The 12,687-nt window shown below is 40.2% G+C and overlaps 1 pseudogene; it reads left to right on the top strand.

Annotated features, from left to right (window-relative positions):
• The first annotated feature begins 302 nt into the window (after positions 1-302).
• LOC140196926 (uncharacterized) lies at positions 303-12,013 on the top strand (annotated as a pseudogene).
• The last annotated feature ends 674 nt before the right edge of the window (positions 12,014-12,687 follow it).

The following is a 12,687-nucleotide window of genomic DNA, read 5'->3' on the forward strand; positions in this document are numbered from 1 at the left end:
CCAGCCCTCCCTCTCTTTCACCAATCAACTTCACAGCTCTTGACTTTACTCCTCCTCCTCTCCCGTTTTCACCGATCACCTCATCTCGCCCCACATTCTGACTCCCTCCCTTCCTTTCCAGTCCTGAAGAAGGGTCTCGGTCTGAAACGCCGCCTGTTCACTCCTCTCCATAGCTGCTGTCCGCCCCCCTGAGTTTCTCCAGCATTTTCTGCGCGTTGCTTTGGATCATTTTCTGCTAGTTAAACTAACGCGCATGCGTGGTCGTCGCGACCAATCCCGAATATCGCGCATGCGCTGAGTAGACGAGCGGCTACCAACGATCGATGCAGGTAAGAGCCGCTCCGGGCGGGTATTTCATCACCGGCGTCTGAAACGCGACCGAAGGACAATTACTGTGCTTTTCAGCCACACTGGTGCTGCACCCCACGACAGTCCTGGTCCTTACCCTCTCTCTCAGCCCCACGATCTGTACCCAGGCCCAAGGGAGCTCTCGTATCATAGGCCCTGGCGCCGCCGGCGGCATTTTTGCGGCGCATGCGCATTCCTGGATCTTTCGATGCCGAACAGGGAGCTCTCTCTACGCGAGGGCTTCTGGGTAAAGAGGCAGCCATGAGCGATAGTACCGGCGTTGTCCCATATGGTCGAAGGAAGTGAGAGCGGATGTATCTCCCAAACACTGCGAGCTCCAGCTGTGTAAATCCGAGGATTATGAACTCGAAACAAGAATATAGTTCCCAGTTAATCTCGGTTGAAGAGTTTACCTTCCAGTCAGTGAAAATGTCAATTAGTACTGTATTGAAATAAAACCTTCCCTCAGATTCAGTTCTCTCTGGGTAAATAATGATACGAAACACCTTTGCCTCGATGACAAGTGACTTGTGGCTTTCACATCACAAAAGTGTCGCACTCCAATGAGAATAACCACTGCCCTCCACTTTATATTCATTGGCATTGCCATTGATGGGTTCATAACTGTCAATCAGCTGGTGGGAGATAATCTGAGTAAATCTCCAGATCATACATGTAGTAACAAGTGCTCTTTGTAGTGTTGTGGAACATGACCAGAACTTGAAATAATACCAAAGGACAGAGACAAATTGAGCCAAGTCATAGGTTGATTGAAGTCAGAAATAGCCCATTCTCATACAGACAGGAATACAGTCAGAGAATTTGATGGTCAGTCAGAATGTCTGATCCGTGCCTTGTTAGAAAATGGGTGCATATAGAAACATTGAAATCTACAATATATTACAGGCCCTTCGACCCACAGTGTTGTGCCATCCATGTAACCTATTCTGGAAACTGCCTCGGATTTCCCAACCACATTGCACTCTGTTTTTCTGAGCTCCATGTACATATCTAATAGTCTGTCAAAATCTCTCTGGTTTCTGACTCTGCCATCATCGCTGGCAGTGCATTCCATGCACCTGCTACTCTGAGTGAAAAACCTACCTCTGACATCCCCTTTGACCCTACTTCCAAGCCCCTTAAAACTATGCCCCTTGTGTTTGCCAGTTCAGCCCTTGGAAAAAGCCTCTGGCTATCCACACGATCAATACCTTTCATCATCTTACACACATCTATCAGGTCACCTCTCATCTTCCGTCACTCCAAAGTTCCCTCAACCTATTTTCGTAAGGCAGGTTCTCTTATCCATGCAACACCCTTTTAAGTCTCCTCTGCACTCTTTCTATGGTATCCACATCCTTCCTGTAATGAGATCACTGAATGCAATACTCTAAGTGGGGTATAAATAAGGTTTTATATAGCTGTAACAAGACCTCACCACTCTTGAACTCAGTTCCATGGTTGATGAAGGCTTTATTCACAACAACGTCAATCAGCGCTGCAGCTTTGAGTGTAAAATTGACATGGACCCCAAGATCTCCCTCATCCTGCACACTGCCAAGAGTCCTAACATAATATTGTATTCTGTCTTCATATTTGATGTACCAAAATAAACCACGGCACACTTATCCCCATCTGCCAGTTCTGCATCCTATCGATGGCCTGCTGTAGCCTCTGCACAACTGTCCAGACTATTCACAACACCCTCAACTTTTGTATCATCAGCAAACTTACTAAACCCCCCCCTTCTACTTCCTCATCAAGATCATTTATAAAAGTCACAGAGAGAAGGAGTCTCAGAACACATCCCTGCAGAACACCAGTGGTCACCGTCCTCCAGGCAGTTTACAAACCATCTACAACCACTTTTTGGCTTCTGTGGGTAAGCCAATTCTGGATCCACAAAGCAAAGTCTACTTGGATACTTGCCTCATTACTTTCTGAATGAGCCTCACTCGATGAATCTTATCAAAAGTCTTAATGAAAACCATGTACACTACATCCAATACTCTACCTTCATCAGTGTGTTTTTTTACATCCTCAAAGAATTCAATCAGGTTCGTAAGGCACGATCTGCCCTAGACAGAGCCATACTAACTATCCTACATCAGATTATGCTTCTCCAAATGATTACAAATACTGCCTCTCAGGAGTTTCTCCAACAACTTGCCCTCCACTGAAGTAAGAACCACTGGTCTGTAATTTCTTGGCTTTTCTCTATTCCCTTTCTTGAAAAGGGAACAATCTCTTCTAATCCTGTGGTACTTTTCCTCTCCCTTTTGATCTGGGAAGATCATCGCCAGAGGCTCAGCAATTTCATCCCAGACTTCCCACAGTGGCCTGGGGTATATTTCAAGTTGAGTTCCCCCAACTTGAGTTGAAATAGGTAAAATTGTGATACCAGAGCTCATATTCAGAGGAGATCATATAAAAACATTTACAATTTTGAAAGGAACTGATAAGATCGGGGCAGGAAAATTGTTTCCACTGGTAGATGAGACTAGAACTGGAGGACAATGCCTCAAGATTCGGGGTAAGTTGGGATGGAGATGAGGACGAACTGCTTTTCCCATAGGATCGTGAATCTCTGGATTTCTCTGCCCAATAGAATTTGACATAGTTGGGGAATTAATGGTTATGGGAAAAAGGCAGGTCGGTGGAGATGAGTCCACCGCCAGATCAGCCATGATCTTATTCAATGGTGGAGCAGGCTCAAAGGGGCAGATGGCCAACTCCTTCTCCTATTTCTTATGTTCTTATGTTCTTACCACAGTCTAAAATCTCTCCTGAAATATTGTCCTTCACCCATTGATGTCTTTTCAAATATTTTTACAGGTTTGAAATGGCAGAATACTTGTGTACGGGAATCACAACCATAACACATCGGTTTTGCTGACTCTGTCTGGATATTTAAGGAGTGACCAAATATTTTCTTTGCAACACATCTGCTGTCGATCCTTGGAGAGGAAGAAGTATCGCATCCCAGATGGTAATTTATTCTGTCTCTGAAATGAAGTTTTCTGTTTTAACTCTGTGAAACACACTGGAACCGGGAGCTGAGAACACCAGCATTTGTTCACTGGAGATCAGTTCTTCAACTGCATTGATTGTACAAGGGATTCAAACGTCTGACTTTCTGAATTGCCAGACAATTGATCGTAGTGAGATACCATTCTCCTTCTCTCAGTGTGGGAAGAGATTCACTCACAGACACACCAGTGAGTTCACCGTGGGGAGAGGCCATTCACCTGCTCTGTGTGAGGGAGGGGAACCACTCAGTCATCCAGTCTGAAGCTACATCAGCAAGTTCACACCATAGTGAGATGCTCCACCTATTCTGCAAGCGGGAAGCCATTCTGTTATCGATTCTAAAGGTACATCAGAAAATTCACCAGTGAGAGGACATTGACCTGCTCGGACGGTGGAAAGGTATTCACACACTCAACCACACCACAGTGACACCAGCGTTCACACGGGGAGAAGCCATTCACCTGCTCTGAATGTGGGAAAGGGTTCACTCAATCATCTGAACTGAATGAACACCAGCGAGTTCACACTGAGAAGATGCCGTTCACCTGCTCAGACTGTGGGAAAGGATTCATTCTGTCAAATCACCTGCTGCAACATCAGTTAGTTCACACTGGGGAGAGGCCATGCACCTGCTCAGACTGTGGGAAGGGATTCACTCAGTCGTCCCACCTACAGAGTCACCAGCGAGTTCGTACTGTGGAAAAGCCATTCACATGCTCTCAATGTGGGAAGGGATTCACCCATTCATCTCAACTGAAGGAGCATCAGCGAGTCCACACTGGGGAGAGGCCATTCACTTGTTCTGAATGTGGGAAGCTATTTGCTCGGTCATCTCATCTGAAGTTACATCAGCGAGTTCACACAGGGGAGAGGCCATTCACCTGCTCAGACTGTGGGAAGGGATTCACTGACTCTTACAACCTACAGAGACACCAGCGAGTTCACACTGGGGAGAAGCCATTCACATGCTCAGAATGTGGTAAAGGATTCACCCAGTCATCTGATCTGAAGTTACATCAGCGAGTTCACACTGGGGAGAGGCCATTCACCTGCTCAGACTGTGGGAAGGGATTCACTCGGTCGTCCCACCTACAGAGACACCAGCAAATTCACACTGGGGAGAAGCCATTCACATGCTCTGAATGTGGGAAAGGATTCATCCAGTCACATCACCTGAAGGAACATCAGCGAGTCCACACTGGGGAGAAGCCGTTCACTTGCTCTGAATGTGGGAAGGGATTCACTCAGTCATCTCACCTACAGACACACCAGCGAGTTCACACTAGGGAGAGGCCATTCATCTGCTCAGACTGTGGAATGGGATTCTCACACTCATCCACACTACAGGGACACCAGCGAATTCACACTAGGCAGAAACCATGCACATGCTCAGAATGTGGAAAGGGATTCACCCAGTCAGCTGAAATGAAGGCACATCAGCGAGTTCACACTGAGGAGAAGCTGTTCATCTGCTCTGAATGTGGTAAGGGATTCGCTCGGTCACCTCAACTGCAGGTACATGAGAAATTTCACACTGGGGAGAGGCCATTCATATGCTCTGAATGTGGGAAGGGCTTCATTCAGCCATTTTGACTGAAGCTACATCAGCGAGTTCACACTGCGGAGAAACCATTCAGCTGCTCTGAATATGAGAAGGGATTCAGTTGGCAATCTCAACTGATTGGACATGAACGAGTTCACACTGGGGAGAAGCGGTTCAACTGCTCTGAATATGGAAATGGATTCACTCAGTCATCCAAACTTGTGAGGCACTACCAAATTCACACTAGGGAGAAATTGTTCACCTGCTCAAATTGTTGGAAGGAATTCACTCAGTCATCTGACTTTAGAATCCATCAGAGAATTCACACTGGAGGATGCCACTCACCTGTTCTGAATGTGGGAAAGGATTCACTCAGACATCTCAATTAAGACTATAAGATATAGGAGCAGAAGTAGGCCATTTGGCGTTTCGAGTCTGCTCCGCCATTCGATCATGGGCTGATCCAATTCCTCCAGTCATCCCCACTACCCTGCCTTCACCCCATACCCTTTGATGCCCTGGCTAATGAAGAACCTGTCTCTCTCGATTTCTCCAGGAGGTGCTCATGTAGTGAGGTTGTCTTTGGCTTCGCTCCATTACCGTTACTTTTTTTTTTAACTTATGATCTCCTTTACTTAATTTATTTTTACCTACACTAGAAGATTTATTCTGTACTACTGATTTTTCCTGAAATCTAAAGAAATGAGCAAAGAAATAAGTGCAAGATCTAAAGTGCGTGAACCTAAAAATGGGAAGGATTTCGACGGGAACAGGGGGTAAAAAGGGAAGCAAACGGAACTAACTTATGATATTCTGTTGAATCTTTAAAATGAAAAATTTGAAGAACAACGTCAAAGTTTAACTGAAAAATTTGAACAACAGCATCAATGTTTTAAAGAAGTCTTAACGTCAATCACGGACTCTCTGAAATCGCTTGATTGTGAAGTTAAGCAACATCAAAGTAAAATTACTGAATTAGACATTGAATCTCAGAAGAGAGATTTGAAAATCGAGAATTTGGAACAGAAATTTTCTTCGACGACTAAACAACTGGAACATTTTAAATCCAAGATTATTGATCTTGAAAACCGATCTAGAAGACAGAACTTACGTATAATTGGTCTCCCCGAGGATGTCGAGAAAGGAGAACCTTCAAAATTCTTCTCTCAACTTTTAAAGGATGCGTTTAGTTCTGTATTTCCCGACAATCCTCCATTGCTCGACCGCGCTCACCGTACATTGCGTCCGAAACCATCCTCCGAATTTAATCCGAGGCCATTGATCCTCCGGTTCCATTATGTTAGCATTAAAGAACATCTTATTCGAATTGCCCGTCACCAAGGTATGATTAAATTTTGGCAATATCAGTTCCGTTTATTGGAAGACTACAGTCCCAAATTGATGAAGGCGTGGCTGGCTTTTAAACCTCTGATGTCCGAATGCTACCAAAAAGATCACAAACCGGCCCTATTGTATCCTGCATGTTTAAGAATTTCTCCTTTGGACGGATCACGTCGTGTCTTCCATTGCACAAGTGCGGCTCGAAGTTTTTTGGATAAGCACTATTCAACTGCTACGGATACCTTGCTTTAATTAATGTCTAGTTTTCGCAGCATCGGCTCTCTTTTTAGGTGCTTTTTTTTAAGCCTTTAATCATCATATGAAGAAGGTCTTTTATAAGTTCTAGACTTTCGTCTTTGGTTAGTAGTGTAGGTATTTTTCACATCTCAATTAAAGTTCATTTTTCCTACGGATGATTTTACTTTTCATTAATTTATTAATTTTGAATTTTTTTTCTGACATTGCCATCAACGAATTGTTGGTAAATTTGTACTGTATGGAGGAACATTTTCTTTGTTTTTGGCTTCGTATAATTAAGATGGCATCTGTTTCCCTTTTCTCATAATATCTTTTGTTCTTTTTGACTTCATCATCTTCTCAGGTTTCTTCTTCCCATAATTCCTTTCTTTTTTTGAAGTGCCATTTTCAATTATTTATGTTTGTAATTAATAATATGCATCAGCGCTTATCTTTATTTTGTTCATTTTAGAAATCACAATATGTAGATTATTACAGTACTGTGTTTAATTTTCATTTTGGATTTAGGGGAGGTTTCTTTTTAACATATCTTCTCTAGCCTTCTCTGGCTTAGTTTTGGGATTTCAGGGGTGGAGGATGGGGGGGGGGGGTCTTTCCTTTATTAATTTTTTCTGTTGGGCTGATTCAGTACTACAAAGATGTCTGCAGTGTCGTGATTTCCGGTTCCGCTCTGAATATTTATTCCTCTTCTGATTTCATGAGTTTACATTATGGTTAACTCTTTATATACCAAAGGGTTAACATTAAATTATGGCTCAGCTTATTAATTTTCTCTCTTGGAATACAAATGGTTTAAACCATCCAATAAAACGGAAAAAGATTTTTAAAGTATTCCAAAGACTGAATACTCACATTATTTTTGCACAAGTAACTTATGTGAGGAAAGAGGATAATCAACATTTCTTTAGACTTTTGAAGGCCTAGCAGTGCCACTCGAACTTCCAAGCCAAAGTGAAAGGAGGTTAAATTTTTATAGATTCCTGAATTACATTTACACATCAAGACATTATTTCAGATCTTAGTGGTAGATGTTTGTTAATTACTGGGTTACTTTTTAATAAAAAAGTTACTATAGTTAATGTTTATGCTTCAAATGCGGATGATCCCGAATTTTTAAGCACCTATTCACTTCTTTTCCTAATTTAAACGAGTATATGTTGATAATGGGGGATGATTTTAATTGCTGTTTAAATCCCCTGATGGATAGATCCATATCTAGTCAGGCTTTACCGAATAAGTCGGCTACTCTTATTAACTCTTTTATGATTGACTCTGGAATTTCAGAAATTTGGAGATTTCTACACTCTAAGGATAAAGAGTCTTCATTCTTCTCACATGTTTATCATTCTTATTCTCGAATTGACTACTTTTTTATTGACTCGTTTAATTCCATTTGTAATTGACTGCAATTATGACATTATCGCCATTTCTGATCATGCTCCAATGAAACTTTCTGTCAAGATAATGGATACTTCTACTATTAGGCAATGGCGATTTAATTCTAATTTGCTTCGAGACCTGGACTTTGTTAAGTTTATGAAGGATCAGATTGCTTTCTTCTTTTCAACTAATATTGCGGAAGAAATCACCAACGGGACAGTATGGGACACTTTTAAAGCTTATATCCGCGGACAGATTCTTTCTTATTCTGTTGGTTTGAAGAAACATATTAAGAATGAAACACTTTTGTTGGTCGACAAAATACTTTATACTTTATTGTCGCCAAACAATTGATACTAGAATGTACAATTATCACAGCAATATTTGATTCTGTGCTTCCTGCTCCCTGGATTAAAAAACGATAGTATATATTAAAAATATTAAAAATTTAAATTATAAATCTTAAATAGAAAATAGAAAAATGGAAAGTAAGGTAGTGCAAAAAAAACCAAAAAGCAGGTCCGGATATTTGGAGGGTACGGCCTAGATCCGGATCAGGATTCATTCAGCAGTCTTATCACAGCTGGAAAGACGCTGTTCCTAAATCTGGCCACACGAGTCTTCAAGCCCTTGAGCCTTCTCCCAGATGGAAGAGGGACGAAATGTGTGTCGGCTGGGTGGGTCGTGTCATTGATTATCCTGGCAGCACTGCTCCGATAGCGTACGGTGTAAAGTGAGTCCAAGGACGGAAGATTGGTTTGTGTGATGTGCTGTGCCATGTTCAGGATCTTCTGCAGCTTCTTCAGTTCTTGGACAGGACAACTTCCATACCAGGTTGTGATGCATCCTAGAAGAATGCTTTCTACGGTGCATGTATAAAAATTAGCGAGGGTTCTAGGGGACAGGCCAAATTTCTTTAGTTTTTTCAGGAAGTAAAGGCGCTGGTGGGCCTTGGCAGTGGACTCTGCTTGGTTGGACCTCCTGCTTGGAGGAACTTAAAGCTCTTGACCTGTTCCACTTGCACACCACCAATGTAATTTGGGTCCTGCGGTCCGCTACTCCTTCTGAAGTCAACAACCAATTCCTTTGTCTTGCTGACATTGAGGGATAGGTTATTGTCTTCGCACCATGCCACTAGGTTCTTAATTTTCTCTCTACTCAAACTCATCATTACCTGAGATACGGCCTACAATTGTTGTGTCATCAGCAAACCTATATATTGAGTTTGATGGAAACTTGGCTACACAATCATGGGTGTACAGTGAGTACAGCAGGGGGCTGTGTACACAGCCTTGTGGGACACCAGTGCTCAGAATGATTGTAGAGGAGAGCTTGTCCCCTATTTTTACAGCCTGGGTCCTGTCTTTGAGGAAGTTGAAGATCCAGCTGCAGATCTGAGTGCTAAGGCCCTGGTTCCGGAGCTAAGGAATCCATTTATTTGGAATGATGGTATTAAAGGCAGAGCTGTAGTCAATGAAAAGGAGCCTTACATATGCATCTTTATTCTCCAGGTGTTCTAAGGAGTTAAAGAAAAATTAAAGAAATTGATAAGAAATATTCTATTGCTCCTAGTAAGGAGCTTTATAAACAGAGAGTCAAACTTCAAATGGAACACAGCTTATTATTAACATCCTCGATTGAAAATCAATTAATGAAAGCTAGAAGAGAGTTTTATATTCATAGTGACAAATCAGGAAATTGTTAGCTTATCAGTTGAAAAGTACTTAGGTTAAACGTCAAATTATCAAGATCTGCAAACATAATGACACTTCAACAGTTGATCATGACGAAATAAACAAAACTTTTCAAGAATTTCATACCTCTTTATACCACTCTTGATTTTCCTCATGATCCTAACACCATGTATGACTTTTTAAGGAAAGTAAATTTTCCAAAATGATCACCCGAAGGATGTTCAATGTTAGAAACTCCTGTTACAGATGATGAAATAACAGCTGTTATTTCTTCAATGAATTCTGGCAAAGCACCTGCTCCAGATGGTTTTACAGTGGAATTTAAAATTTCTTTTTCTTCTATTATTTTTTCGTAGTTGTTTAGAATATTTAAAGAAGCAATCAGATTAGGTAATTTGCCACAATTGTTTTATGGAGCTTCTATTTCTTTAATTCTTAAAAAGAATAAAGATCCTACTGATTGTGAATCATACAGACCGATATCTCTTGAAGATATATTCAAAAATTTTTTCTAAAATATTGGCAACTAGGTTAGAAAAGGTACTACCTCAAATTATCTCTGTGGACCAAACTGGATGTATTAAAAATCGTTATTCATCTTTTAATATTAGGAGGTTAATGAATATTGTTTGTACTCCTTCACTTAGCAATCCAGAATGTATTATTTCATCAGATGCTGTGAAAGGTTTTGACAGAGTTGAATGGCCATATTTATTTAGTGTGTTTGAGAAATTTAATTTTAGTCTGATAGTTATATCGTGGATGAAATTGATATATCATACCCCTGTAGCTTCGGTTTGTACTAACAATCAAAGATCTCCCTGTGTTCATTTATCTCAGGGTACTAGGCCCTCTTAGTCCATTATTATTGGATACTGCCCTTGAACCTTCAGCAATTGCTATCCGAGACTCACCTAACATTTTTGGTATTACCCGTGGAAATAAAATATATAAGTTATCATTATATGCAGATGATTTGATATATCTCTAATCCTGGGAAATCTATTCCCGTTATTTTATCTTTGCTAGCTCAGTTTAGCAATTTTTCTGGTTATAAATTGAACCTTAATTAGAACAAACTATTTCCCCTAAATATGCAGGTTCTTATTTATGGATGTTTACCATTTAAATTGGTTACTTACTCCTTTACATATTTAGGAGTTAAAATTACAAAAAAGCATGAAGATTTATTCAAGGCTAATTTTTTTACTTTTAATTGATCAGATTAAACTTTTGTTGACTAAATGGTCCCCAACGTCTCTGTCATTGATCGGTCGGATCAATGCTATCAAGATGATTATTTTGCCTAAATTTTTATATTTATTTCAAGCGGTGCAAATTTTTATTCCAAAATCCTTTTTTGATAATGTTGATTCCAAAATTTCCTCATATATATGGCAGAGGTTAGGTAAAAGACATTTACAGAAATCCAAAAAGGAGGGGGGTTCAGCTTTGCCGAATTTTAGATATCACTATTGGGCAATTTACATTCGATATTTAAAATTTTGGTTATTGGACTTGGACATAACTTCAAGTCCACATTGGGTAAACCTTGAATGTAATTCTTTATAAGGGTTTTCATTGGGTTCTATTTTAGGGACCTTGCTTCCCTTCACTCTTTCCAAATTGTATAAACAAATAGATAACCCAATAGTTAAACATACTTTACGTATATGGTTTCAATTTCGATTTTTTTTTTGCGTTGAATAAATTTATTTTGGCAAGTCCTATTATATCTAATTTCTTTCTTCAACCCTCTATTATGGATCAAGCATATCTGGCTGGAAAATTAAAGGTATAATACGATTTTGTGATCTATTTTTGCATAATTGTTTCATGTGCTTTGAGCAATTATCTAATAAATGTAATTTGCCTAGATCTCATTTTTTTTAAGATATTTACAGGTTAGAAATTTTTTAAATACTGTTTCTCCTACCTTCCCGAATTTAGAATACAATTATGAAAATATGTCGAGACATATCTAATAAAGTTAAGACTGATTGGGAAAGGGAACTTAAGATTATTGTACCAATTGAAAAATGGAAAAAATCTTCAAATAGTTAACTCATCCTCTATATGTGCTAAACATGCGTTGATACAGTTTAAAGTAGTGCATAGGGCTCATATGTCTCAGGATAAACTTACTCGTTATTATTCTCATATAAATCGTATATGTGATAGATACCACTCTGAGATAGCTTCTTTAACTCATATGTTTTGGTCATTGTCTTTGTTGATAAAAATATTGGAAAGATATTTGTGATACTATCTCAACTGTTTTGAATATTAATTTACAGCCTCACCCTATTACTGCAAGATTTGGAATACCACTGATAGAATCAACTCATTTAACCTCTTCAGCTCGTCAGATGATTGCATTCCTTACATTAATGGCTGGAAGATCCATTTTGCTGAACTGGAAAGAGATTAATCCTCCCACCACATTTCATTAGTTCTCTCAAACTATGTTGTGTTTAAGCTTGGAAAAAATTAGAAGTGTTATTTCTGATCTCACTATTGACAGTGTGGCTGGGGTGAAAATAAATGATGTTGAAAGTTTAAGCAAATCCGCTGATAGAAAGGTTGTGAGTGGTGGTAAAAATCTTCTGAGGTGTATATATTTCAATGCTAGGAGTATTGTGGGGAAGGCGGATGAGTTGAGGGCGTGGATTGACACGTGGAATTATGATGTTATAGCAATTAGTGAAACTTGGGTACAGGAGGGGCAGGACTGGCAGCTTAATATTCCAGGGTTCTGATGTTTCAGATGTGATCGAGGCAGAGGAAGTAGCATTGCTTGTTAGGGAAAATATTACAGCAGTGCTCAGGCAGGACAGATTAGAGGGCTTGTCTACTGAGTCCTTATGGGTGGAGCTGAGAAACAGGAAAGGTATGGCCACATTAGTGGGATTGTATTACAGACCACCCAATAGTCAACGAGACTTGGAAGAGCAAATCTGCAGAGAGATAGCAGGCAACTGCAGGAAACATAAAGTTGTGGTGGTAGGGGATTTTAATTTTCCATACATTGATTGGGACTCCCATACTGTTAGGGGTCTAGATGGTTTAGAGTTTGTAAAATGTGTTCAGGAA

The sequence above is a fragment of the Mobula birostris genome, chromosome 4 (assembly GCF_030028105.1).
Source record: "Mobula birostris isolate sMobBir1 chromosome 4, sMobBir1.hap1, whole genome shotgun sequence".
Lineage (NCBI taxonomy): Eukaryota > Metazoa > Chordata > Chondrichthyes > Myliobatiformes > Myliobatidae > Mobula > Mobula birostris.